This window comes from Dermochelys coriacea, chromosome 8 (assembly GCF_009764565.3).
Source record: "Dermochelys coriacea isolate rDerCor1 chromosome 8, rDerCor1.pri.v4, whole genome shotgun sequence".
Taxonomy (NCBI): Eukaryota; Metazoa; Chordata; order Testudines; family Dermochelyidae; genus Dermochelys; species Dermochelys coriacea.
Window position 1 is genome coordinate 92,406,399 of NC_050075.1, and position 13,172 is coordinate 92,419,570.

At 40.2% G+C, this 13,172-nt stretch overlaps 1 protein-coding gene across 18 annotated transcripts in view; it reads right to left on the reverse strand.

Moving 5' to 3' along the window:
- NFIA (nuclear factor I A) overlaps positions 1-13,172 on the reverse strand; it is a 465,041-nt gene that overhangs the window by 130,425 nt on the left and 321,444 nt on the right. The window lies entirely within an intron of this gene.

Here is a 13,172-nt window from a genome sequence, read left to right on the forward strand (position 1 = left end):
TGGGCAAAGCCAAGAAGAAACAATTAACATGTACAACAATGCAAGGAGCTTGGTTAACAATGTGGAGGAACTAGAATTACTGGTGCAGGAAGTGAAACCAGATATTATAGGGATAACGGAAACATGGTGGAATAGTAGTCATGATTGGAGTACAGGTATTGAAGGGTATGTACTATAAAGGAAAGACAGGAATAAAGGTAAAGGTGGTACAGTAGCATTGTATATTAATGATGAGGCAGACTGTAAAGAAATTAGAAGTGATGGAATGGATAAAACAGAGTCTGTTTGGGTCAAACTCACTTTGGGAAAGAAAGTAACCAGAGGTTTCACTGGGATAGTCCCTGGGTTATGCTACAGACCCCGAGGATCTGATATGGATATGGACAGACATCTCTTTAATGTTTTTAATGAAATAAATACTTCCGTGAATTGTGTGATTATGGGAGACTTTAATTTCCCAGATATAGATTGAAGGACAAATGCTATTAATAATGGTAGGGCCCAGATTTTCCTGGATGTGATGGCTGATGGATTTCTTCATGAAACAGTTGCCAAACCAACAAGAGGTGATGCCATTTTAGATTTGGTATTGGTGAGTAGTGAGGACCTCATTAAAGAACTGGATGTAGGCAACAACTCTGGTTTGAGTGATCATGAGCTAATTCAGTATAAATTAAACAGAAGATAAACAAAAATAGATATACTAAGGGACTTGATTTCAAAACGGCAAACTTAAAAAATTTAAGGGAATTCGTTAGGACTGGACTGAAAAACTCAAGGATCTGAATATGGAGGAGGCTTGGAATTACTTTAAGTCAAAGTTGTAGAAAACATCCGACGTCTGCATCCCAAGCAAGGGGAAAAATCTGTAGGGAAGGGTTTCAGACCAAATTGGATGAGCAACCATCTGAAACAGGTTATTAAGAGAAAGCGGAAAGCCTCCAAGGAATGGAAGATGGAAGAATCAGCAAGGAAAGCTACGTCTTGGAGATCAGAAAGTGTGGGGGAAAAGTGAGAACTGTCAAAAGCCAAGCAGAGTTGGCCCTAGCAAAGAAAATTAAAACCAATAGTAAATGGTTCTATAGCCATATAAACAAAAAGAAAACAAGAAAAGAAGAAGTGGTACTGTTAAACACTGAGTATGGAGTGGAAATTAAAGATAATCTTGGCATGGCCCAACACCTAAACAAGTATTTTGCATCAATTTTTGATACGGGCAATGAAGAGCTTAGTGGTAGGGTGGCTAACAGAAATGAGGATATGGAAGTAGAAATTACTGTATGTGAGGTGGAAGTCAAACTCTAACAGCTTAATGGGACAAATCAGGGGGTCAGATAATCTCCATCCAAGAATATTAAAGGAACTAGCACATGAAATTGCAAACCCAATAGTAAGGATTTTTAATGAATCCATAAATTTGGGGGGGTCATATGCCATGACTGGAGAATTGCAACTATAGTACGTATTTTTAAGAAAGGAAAAATAAGTGATCTGGGAAACTACAGGCCCATTAGTTTGACCTCAGTTGTATGCCAGGTCTTGGAACAAATTTTGAAAGAAAAAGCAGTTAAGCACATAGAGGTAAACAGTAACTGGGATAAAATACAACATGGTATTTACACAAGGTAGATCATGACAAACCAACCTGATCTCTTTCATTGTGAAGATAACTGATTATTTAGACAACTGAAATGCAATAGATTTAATTTCCCTGGATATAAGTAAGGCATTTGGTACAGTTCCACATGGGAAATTATTAGTTAAATTGGAGAAGATGGGGATTAATGTGAGAACTGAAAAGTGGATAAGGAACTGGTTAAAGGGAGACTACAACAGGTCATACTGAAAGTTCAACTGTCAGGCTCAAGGAAGGTTACTAGTGAAGTTCCTCAGGGATCAGTCATGGGACCAGTCTTATTTATCATTTTCTTTAATGACCTGGGCACAAATAGTGGGAATGTGCTAATAACATCTGCAGATGACACAAAGTTGGGAGGTATTGCCAATGAGGAAGAGGACCGGAATATCATAAAAGGAGATCTGGATGACCTTGAACCATAGAGTAATAAAAATGGGGTGACATTTAATTGTGCAAAGTACAAGGTCATGCACTTAGGGACTAACAACAACATTTTTTGGTATAAACTGGGGATTTATCAGTTGAAAGCGACAAAGGAGAAAGACCTGGGTTTATTGGTTGATCACAGGATGACTATGAGCCACTAATGTGATGCAGCTATGAAAAAGGCTAATGCAAGCCTAGGATAAACCAGGCAAGGTATTTCCAGTAGAAACAGAGAAGTATTAGTACCATCATACAAAGCACTGCTAAGACATCTGCAATACCGTGTGCAATTCTGGTCTTCCATTTTTAAGAAAGATGGCATCAAACTGGAACAGGTGCAGAGAAGGACTACTAGGATGATCAGAGGAATGGAAAACCTACCTTATGGGAGGAGCTCAAAGAGCTTGGCTTGTTTCGCCTTACCAAATGAAAGCTAAGGGTAGCTCTCTATAAATATATCAGAGGGATAAACACCAGGGAGGGAGAGGAGTTATTTAAGTTAAGTGCCTGTGTTGACACAAGAACAAATGGATATAAAGTGGCCATCAACAAGTTTAGGCTTGAAATTAGATGAAGGTTCCTAACCATCAGAGGAGTGAAGTTCTGGAACAGCCTTCCAAGGGGAGCAGTGGGGGCAAAAAACCTAACTGGCTTCAAGACTGAGCTTGATAAGTTTATGGAAGGGATGGTATAATCAGACTGCCTGCAATGGCATGTAGCCAATCTGCAACTTCTAGTACCAAATATCTTCAACGACCAGTGATGGGACTATAGATGCGGAAGACTCTGAGTTACTACAGAGAATTCTTCCCCACACGTCTGGCTGTTCGGTCTTACCCAAATACTCAGGGTCCAACTGATTGCAATATTTGGAGTCAGGGAAGAATTTTCCCCTGGGGCATATTGGCAGAGATCCTGGCGGGTTATCACTTTCTTCTGCACTTCCTCTGTCACTTGCAGGTTTAAACCAGAGTAAATGGTGGATTCTCTGTAACCTAAAGTCTTTAAATCATGAACTCAGGACTTCCGTAACTCAGCCAGACGTTATGAATCCATTATAGGAGCAGGTGGGTGAGGTTCTGTGGCTTGCATTGTTCAGGAGGTCAGATTAGATCAGGGATCGGCAACCTTTGGCACGTGGCCCACCAGGGTAAGCCCCCTGGCGGGCCAGGCTAATTTGTTTACCTGCCGCGTCCACAGGTTCAGCCGATCGCAGCTCCGACTGGCTGTGGTTCACTGCTCCAGGCCAATGGGGGCTGCGGGAAGCGGCAAGGGTCTGGGTTCCACTTCCCGCAGCCCCCATTGGCCTGGAGCCGCGAACCGCGGCCAGTGGGAGCTGTGATCGGCCAAACCTGCGGACACGACAGGTAAACAAACTGGCCCTGCCCATCAGGGGGCTTGCCCTGGTGGGCCACGTCCAAAGGTTGCCGATCCCTGGACTAGATGGTCACAATGGTCCCTTCTGGCCTTAAAGCCTATGGGAATGTGAGGAACACATTATTCTATTCAAACTGTAATTAGCAAAACATCATATATTCTTATTTACATAAGAATTGGAGTCTACAAAAGAACTAAACTGAGTGTGAAGAGATTAATCTAAAATAAGAAATTATTTCCAAAACCCTCCAACTATAAGTGGATAACCTATGTACTTTTTAAAGGTGATTGTGACCCACTAAGCATTTCCAGTGGATGACCAGAAGCACAAGCATTAACAGTAATGTAGCTCCTTAATATAGGGTGTACTGCAAAGGATGAGTCAGATAATATCACATTGCAATGTTTAAGTCAAAACTGCGGCTCTGATTTTTCATGGCAAACCATCCTGCACCTTCCTACTGTCTAAGGAACAGACTAAATGATTATCCATATGCCCATCTTAGAAAATAAAGGACCTTTAGGAACCACTGTCTTAAGCACAGTAATGTAAGCCTTGGATCCGTGGCTTGCTTCATGACAAGATTGCTCACACGACAATCACCCTGTTAGCACTTCTGAAGTCAATCGCAAGGCTTTTTATAAGAGGAAGTGTAAAAAAGGATGCTAGGGAAGAAAGCAATATAAACATTTACACACACCTCTGTTAGTGGAATCCAGCTAAATGAATGTCAAGTAATGAATACTTCTAATAAATGACTGATTTCAGAGTCTGCTTTTATCTACAGATCCTGTATTTATAGTTCAAGCCTTTTAAATTAATACATGAAAAAGGAATTAAACTGCTAATTATCGTATTTCACTGCGGTTCATAACACTTTAATCAGACTTGTTAAATGAAGGAGTCAGTTCAAGGGAGGAAGCTAAACCACACAAATTTATGTCAAGGGTATATCAGGCTGACAGGTTGGTAGCACAACTCGGGAGATTTGTGAGTAGTAAAAAGTTCACATTTTGGACCAAACCACTCTGGCTTGCGGGGTTTATTTATTTATTTTTATTATTGTATAAATATAAAGTAATTTTGCAGCAACCAAAACTTACTCTTTGTCTTAAGTTACAGGCATATGGAAATTCTAACACCCAAAGACAAGCTGGAGGGGTTTTACTTTTTGTGGATCCCCCCTCCTTGTTTTCAAACATTCTGGCCTTTTCCCTTAATAAGCTCTCCTCTCCACTGGGCAGAAAGTTTATATGAAAGCCAGAACCACAAGTAAACCCTCTTCCGAGTTGCCCGGTTTCTTGGTGGGCTAGTGTGGTATCCTAGAGCATCACTCAGCTTGTGGTCTGCCCAGGTTGTGGCTATTACATTGATTAAATAAAACTCTCAGCTGTGAATTGAATAACAAGCATTTCATGACAATTTTTGTGTTCAGCATACATGTTTTTTTGTGGTGAAAACTGGGAAATTTTCACAGCTCTAGCTCAGTTCTGAGACCACTGAGTACTGGGAGCACTAAGGGGCAAGAATAGGAGGGTGTTAGAGTGGAAATACCTCTTACAGATGAGCTACAACAAAGCAGAAGAGCTAAAGGTCCTGGTACTTCTCCCTGTATGCAAATGGCTGGGGAGGAAGCAGAGAACGAGTGGAGACTTGGCTTTGCTCTGACTCTCTGGTCAGCAGAGTTGAGCTGATGAGGGGGCTATGGTCCAGCAGCAGATCATACACACTCTGGGAACAAGGTGGGAAGCAAGGAAGGAATCCTGACTCTCTGAGGCAAGATTCCTTGTCAACAGGTGCTTCTGGGTATCACACCTACAAGTTGCCATCTACCCAGGGCAAGTGCTATCTGAATGCAATCTTGGGCTGTACAGATACATGCAGAATGGTATGGAAAATAGCAACTGAACATAAATAAGTTTTTAAATGAGTTAGAGTAATTGCAACTGTATTTATACACCTTACCCACTGGAAAGATTCACCACCTTTTTGCTGTACGTACATATGGTGAAATAAAAACATGCAGTCCAGCCATATTTTCACTGCTCCTTTTCTTTGCAACATTCAAACCAAGTGTAAGGAATGTTTCATGTCTTTCAAGCAATGCTTTGTTATGCTATAAGCACTCATTTCATGCTTTGAATATTTCCTGTCAGACTTTCCTCAGATGATTTGGGGGGTGCAGGTGGGGGGTTTGGTCAGAATGCTTTGCTTGTGAAGGTTAATGGTTATAAGCAGTGAAAACTGAAGTCCTCCATCAATCCTCAAGTCTTAAATACTGCAGGTCACTGATGAGGCAAGATTCCCTACTTGGCCCTTGTAGTGGCTTCAGAAGTGAGCCTAATTAACTATCCCATATCATGTTAGTTGACTGTCAACATTCTTCAAAGCTGACAAAACAGGGTGTCCTCAACAAAGTGCCAGCTAATGATAAGGAAGCTAAATTGTGAGCAGAGATGTACCCATTAACACTGGAAATTAAAAAACCAGTGCAATAAAATCTGGACCACAAACTCATTTGACTTTGGACATGAATCTCTCTGAAAGTACGGCAATACAGGAGAAAGACAAGTGCTTTCTTTACTAGACTGTTTAGATACTTTTTGCATAAGGGCCAGGAAACTGGCTGGGAAATGGAGTTAAATGCAGCAAGAGTTTTGGTTCTAGAGTGTTACATGCTATACATTTTGTTTTGTGTTAGAAATGAGAATCTGGGCTGCAATCTACTTGAAATGAAACAGGATGAAAAAATGCAGGACTCACAGCACACTTTTATAAATTTTGTGGCCAAGTATGGAAGCATATATTTCTTTGGAACCATATGAAACATGGACTCTAAGGCTCACTGCAGACAACTGATTCCATCTTTCCCATAAATAAATCATAGTGTAAACTGTAATGAACATAAAATAGAATTTGCCCCAAATCAAATTTTCATTAGCTAATGTCTACGTCTAGACTGAAATGTCCTACTATAGTCACTCTGTAGAGAGGCACACTGAATAACTGCACCAAATCTCCACTTTACAGAACAAATTCTGCCATAAGTTTACAGCTTGGCTTAAAGTCACCTGTGTAACCCCATGGAAGCCAATGGGATTTAAAGGGATGTGAGTCTGTGGACAATTTGGCCCAGAATCTGTATGCAGGTCTGTTCCAACAAGGTGAAATTATCACTGATCTTCTACTTTACCCCCAAGGTAGCAGATTCATTGTTGTGAGTCCTAAACTTCTTTTGAAGTACTTACTGACGAGAAGTTAATTTCAGTTTGATCTCTGAGCTTGGGATGAAAGAATGCTACTTTATAGCAAGAGAAAAACAGCTTTCCATATTCATACAATCCAACCCAAATGAGTCTATAAACAACAACAAGAACAACAACAAAGCTGCTTCTATTGTATCATGCCAAATGCAACTATCATTGAAAGAAAAACTTCCTCTGCAGCCCCCAGGTATATCCTGGAAATGAGGTGCTTTACAAATGTTAGTAGGCTGACATGAAGCACTTTTTAACTGTATTAGTTTTCATTTCAACATGTGTTCAAGTGAATTAGAGTAAAGTGGTATGAGACTGGGTTCAACATGTAAATGCCATAAGAGTGGCTTTTTGCTTTCATCAGTGTCTCTTTGGGATATTGATCTATGTTCTACGACACAAAAAGGAAAAAAAGATGATAATCGTGCACAGCAATGAAATTACTGCAATGAAATTACTACTTTCATGAGAGGAGAGAAAAAGAGATGAAATACTGGAACAAGGATATCAAGAGGCAGAGCTTTTAAGAACACTCTTACCTCACTCAGTTAAAAAGAACAAAAAGCTTTTCTTCCATGTACTATACTGTAGATAGAGTAAGGTCCTTCTAACAACACAACAGGTAAAAATGAAAGATGGTAACATTTTCAAGAGTGCCTAAGTGATGTAGGAGCCCAATAGGTGCCTCAGAACCTATCTCATTGAATGTCAATGACACTTAGGCTCCTAAGTGCTTATGTCACTTTTAACAATGGGACTTAGGCCAGGTCTACACTACAGACCTAAATCAGTATAACTACATTGCTCAGGGGTGTGAAAAATCCACACCCATGAGTGACACAGTTATACTGACATCCCACATACATACACACACATCAATGGAGACAGCGCTATGTTGTTGGGAGAGCTTCTCCTCTTGGCATAGCTACCGCCTTTCAGGGAGGTGAATTAACTACAGCGATGGGAGAAGCTCTCCCCCATTGGTGTAGGAGTGACTTTACTAAAGCACTACAGCAGCTGTAGCGTTGTACATGAAGACAAGCCCTTTGGTTCCTAAGGCACTTTTGAAAATTTTACCCATCCAGATAAACTAGAGAGTAACAGGTTTCAGAGTAGCAGCCGTGTTAGTCTGTATTCGCAAAAAGAAAAGGAATACTTGTGGCACCTTAGAGACTAACAAATTTATTTGAGCATAAGAATGCATCCGATGAAGTGAGCTGTAGCTCACGAAAGCTTATGCTCAAATAAATTTGTTAGTCTCTAAGGTGCGACAAGTACTCCTTTTCTTTTAGAAAGTAACAAACTCCTATTCTTCTTGTACTCCCTGAATTCAATACACTTTGGGCTCTGCTGTGTGCTTGCCGAGGCAAACTGCTCATGCAGACCCTTTGAAAGGTATAATGCCTCCAGGGCCATGCAGGAAGCAGTGTGAGGTGCTTCTTCCTATACCAGCTCTATGGATGTAACAAGCACCCCCTGCCATTGAACCCTGGCTGCTGCATACAGAGACCCTTCCCTCACCCAGTCATAGCCCTTTCACATAGCTCTGCACTCCCTTGCACCTACAGCCATATTATGTCTGTCCTGAGCAGCCTTCCTCAGGGAAAGGGGAAGGGAGTGCAGAGAGTTCCCTACATCCATCCCACCCCCACCTCAGCCACACACATTATGAGGGGCCACAATTTGTTCCATTGTGGTTTTAAGCACTGAAAAGTTGGTACATGGTATTTTTTTAAAAACTCGTTTCTTTCATGTTTAATACCCAAGACCAGCCCTACTTCAATGGCGACGTTTACAAGTTCAGTCTAATTACCGCAGGGTTGAAAAACGTGTTTGGTGAGTTGCTTCACATCATTGTTTGGTCTTTTTTAATGCTATGAAGAACAAGATGCCTTTCATTACCTGCAATGGTATGACGATACTTGCAGCTCGAAGCAGAAAGAATGTATTCGAATGAAAAAACATTTGATTTGGGCATTAAATATTTTATTTGTTAGATAAAAATCTCCCCTCTGTGGATTTTGTCTGAGCAATGTATTCGGCACATGTTGGTAATGAGATGCCAGATTTTTTTTTCTTTTTTTTTTTAAAGGCACGGCCAACTAAAAGTTAGAAGAAAGCTAAAAATTAACAAATGAAAAGGAGAGTTAATGATCTGCTAATGGACAGCTATAGGCTCCGTCTCTAGCTGGGGCGGTAGAGAAGGAACTGAGGATGGTTAGACCAAGTGTGCTGCTTAGCTTCATGGCGCAGCACAAGGAGAGTGACAGTGCATGTTGTGGCCCCAACAGACACTGCTACCAAAGTTCTCCGATCAGCAGCGCAGGGATGCCCACACACCTACAGTGGAGCAACCACAGGGACACTACTCGAAGAATAAACTGTTTTCCTCTATAACAAGTCCAGTCTCTTCACAAGTACCTTGATGCTGAGAGCTATTCCAACCTCCTTTTCCAGAGGCAGTTGAAGGACATGGTCAGAAGAAGTTAATCCACTGTTTGAGTTTCCTACTGAACAGACTTTACACCCATCACTTTTTCTTATTGATGAGTCCAGAGTATGTCTAACATTGCAGAGATTTCTTTCTGCTCCAACTAGTCAGGCTGCGATATATGCCTTGGATGAAGAAATCAACCAGCTCTGGATACAAACAGGAGGGAGCCAAGGATTAAATTTGGTGTTGGGAGACTCTTGATGTTTTTTTCTGCTCTCCTTCATATACTTTGCCTTTTACACATCTGAAAATGAGACACATGATTTTCCCTTCTCTCCATTTTAAGCCCTCAGTTTCCTTCTTTATCTGGTTAGGATTTAATCTGGGGATTTCCAGTGAAAACCAGGAAGAGGGTCCTGTGATGGCTACAATACACTTGTTCACCTCTTTGCTGGATCTCTTGAAAAAAGTTTTTTTCTTTGTGATTCTGTTAGTTGTAGTAGGGCTAACAGGGTAAGCAGTTGCCTGAAGTTGTGTCTTACAAAGGCTAAAGAAAAGAAATGAGTGGCAAGGGTCATGTTGGGAGCAGTTGGCACAAATTTTTTTTCTATCTGCTAACTCTGTCTGAGTGATAGCAACCATGAAACCCACTGGAGAAAATGGATAGCTCTAAATACAAGAGTAATTATTTGCATTAGCTTTAGTTTAGTGAAACTTAAATGGATGATTCTTCCTAAAGCAACTTACAGAATTTTAAACCATGAATTTAAACTTACTGTAGAAGACCTTGTTTTTCAGGGCTATATAGCTGACCCTTTTGAACCTACATTATTCAAGCTATGCAATATATATATATATATGTATAATAAATAACGTTAGAATTTATGGAGTAGAACAGAAAGGATATTAACAGGCAAGCAGAGAGATTGTGCAACCCTCAGAAGACTTTTAAAGATTTATTTTTTTAAACGAAGGAATGTGTGCATGTGAGGGGTAGTACTCTTAATTGATACGCTTGTAGACTCCTTACAGAAATGCATGCAATATGATCCAAAATCTGTCCTCAATCTGGTTGCTTGGCTGTTGACTTCAGTGGGATCAGAATTATCCCACTGCTATTTTCTTTGATTTTTAAGAAATTTCCCTCTCTGTGGTCACAATCCAACTGCCACTAAAATCAGTGGTGAGACTCCCCTTGACTCCAGAGGTATTTGGATCAGGGTCTCTGGTAATGGTCTATGGCAAGTGTGGAACACCACAGTGAATATAATTTCCGTATGTACTTTTGTGTGTGCAGTTTTTCATTTTCTAAAGCCTGTGGTTTGGCTTTCATCCTGGCATTCAGCAGATCAGAACTGCAGGGCTATGTTGATGTCCATGCTGGGTCTGGTACACTGCAAGCTGTGAACTGTGTGTGCCCTGAGATTGAGCTCAACATCAACTTGGAGGGATCAGGCCTTTTAACATGTGCAAGTCTAGGGACGCTCCCACACAGACACTGCAAACTGTAACTAATCAGATACAAGGATTCTGTTATAGTGGGGAAAAATACCCATTACTAAAACTGAGAGTAAGAATAATTTTCCTGATTATTTATTAAGGAAAAAAGTACTATTGACAAGTCACCAGTGACGTTCCAATAATTCATTAATGTTTGTTTTACAAGAAGCAGTAAGACTCCAGAACTGATATTTCTAGTTTTACTGGGGTTTGACACATTTTATATTATTCACTGTCATTGCGGCTTTTTGGGGTGGAAGTTGTGAAATGTGCTTCCTTAAGACGGAGCACTGCACAGTAAGGAGAACAGTTGTAAGAAGCTGCAAAAGAATGTCAACCGGACACAAAATAATAACAATGGAATATCAGAGTCAGAATGATTCGGGGTGCCTAGCAAAGCCTAAATTAAAATGTTACATAATAAACAGGGGCAACATATTAAAAAAAAATTCAGAACTGTCAGAACAGATTTCACAGTTTAGCCAATTCATCTCCAAACCTGGCAATCCTTTTGCAATAAATTATAATTGTTCTAAAACAGCATTGATAAGAGAAGCTATACACCGTCATTCAACAGTCAAAAAAATGTTTTCATACGTTGTGGCTAGAGATGAGCAGAATAAAGGCCCTCAAATCTGAAACCTTTCAAATTTCAGAGAGAGAGATAGTGATCCAGAATGCCAGACATCTCACCAAACCACCTGACATCATGAGATTTCTAGAGTGTGATGCTGAAATTTCCTGAGAAAAGCTCTTAAGATTTTGATATTATTGAATATAAACACTAACCCTGATTCTGCCTTGAACTTGAAAGCTCAACTCTAACTTTAAACTCTAATCCAAATGGAATCCAGATCTAAGCACCACCATTTTTGACTCATCCCTATTTGTGACTTGTTTATTTACTAGTCAAGTATTCAGTATAAACATTCAAAACATTAAAGGAAACAGTGATGTACTATAAAGAAGAGAGGCAGCAATAAAAGCACAGGTTTCAGAGTAGCAGCCGTGTTAATCTGTATTCGCAAAAAGTAAAGGAGTACTTGTGGCACTTTAGAGACTAACAAATTTATTTGAGCATAAGCTTTCGTGAGCTACAGCTCACTTCATCGGATGCATACCAAAATAAAATCACACCAAATCAAAAATCAATCTGGTGGATATGAAAATTCTATCTTGTATGTATAAAAATCCTATATGAGACAGATTTTTAATGCCCTCATAAGTGTGAAAGGGGCTTTAGATTGTAAGCCCTACAGGGCAGACATTACAAGCCTCTTCTCTGTGTTTAGATACCATCCAGCATAATGGGGCCCCACTCTCAACTGGGGCCTCTGGGTGCTACTACAATATAAACATTTACTACTAATAATTATAAGTTCAATTTTTAAAAACATCAGAAAAAAAATCAGAATAACCAGGGATTGTCTCAGTTTCAATTATCTCCAATGTTGGATGTCACCATTTCTTGATTCCAAGCACTAATGAAAATAATTATCTGTAGTAACAGAAGGTACAGAATTTCAATTGCCAAAGAGGCCATAAGAGATGCTGGGCTGTTTTTTTTGGGGTTTTGGGGGGGGGTGGGAAAAGAAGGGTATTGTCTTTACCTCAAGTTCTTCCCTTTTAACTTCATCTATCTTTTCACATGCAATCCCCTAGCTCAATTACAGACAGCAAATGCTTCTCTGGGTCCTTTTGAATGGAAGCTAGCCATGATGTCCCTTCCATGGCTTCAATTCCACACAACCATTACTTCTACTTAGAAACTGTCCCACCTCAGAGAATACTAGTACCTGCTCACAGTGGTAACCTTTTGGCTTAGCCTTTCTCAATGGGACTTCTGTGTTACAACTCCCTCTTAAAACAGTGCAGCAGTCTCACTGCAGTATTCTTAAAATTCACAGTCGTGTGGCTGCTTTCTAGCAAGGTTGAATAGCTGTCTTCAGAAACAAGTTTTAGAAATAAAAGTAGAAAAAGAAGCAGCAAATTAAAATTTGAGTCTTACTGCATCTTTTCTCTCCATGTAATACTACCACCTTCACAGAATCATGCCACTGAAAATATAGACAGCTCTGAAAAAACTTTTATCACTCAAGAAGTGGTTAATAGTTTGAATGGCTGCTGTGATCATAGATTTCCAGTCCTGCTTTGAGAGGATCAATGCTTCAGGAGAGCTGCCTGTCAGTTTTATTGTGTGTACTTTTGGGTGAGGGGGGTATAGAGAAGTGGTTGCAGAAAAATTATAGTATTTCAAAGTGACTGTTTTGTTTTGCAGGACAATTTGAAATCCTGCAATCTAAAATGATGAGCTGGACAGATACTGTGAGTCAGGCACTTCAGAGTGTTCCGTTATCATGAAAACATCAATAAACAAAACAACGTTAAAAGCACACAGATAAAAATGAAAGTAATGCTGTAGGCACCCCCTAGGGGATCATGACTCATGACCCATGGATTGAAAGCCTCTGCTATAGTGAAAGAAGCCCCAGTGCTGCATGCAGTGGGCTCTATTACAGCATCCCCCTAATTAAAACA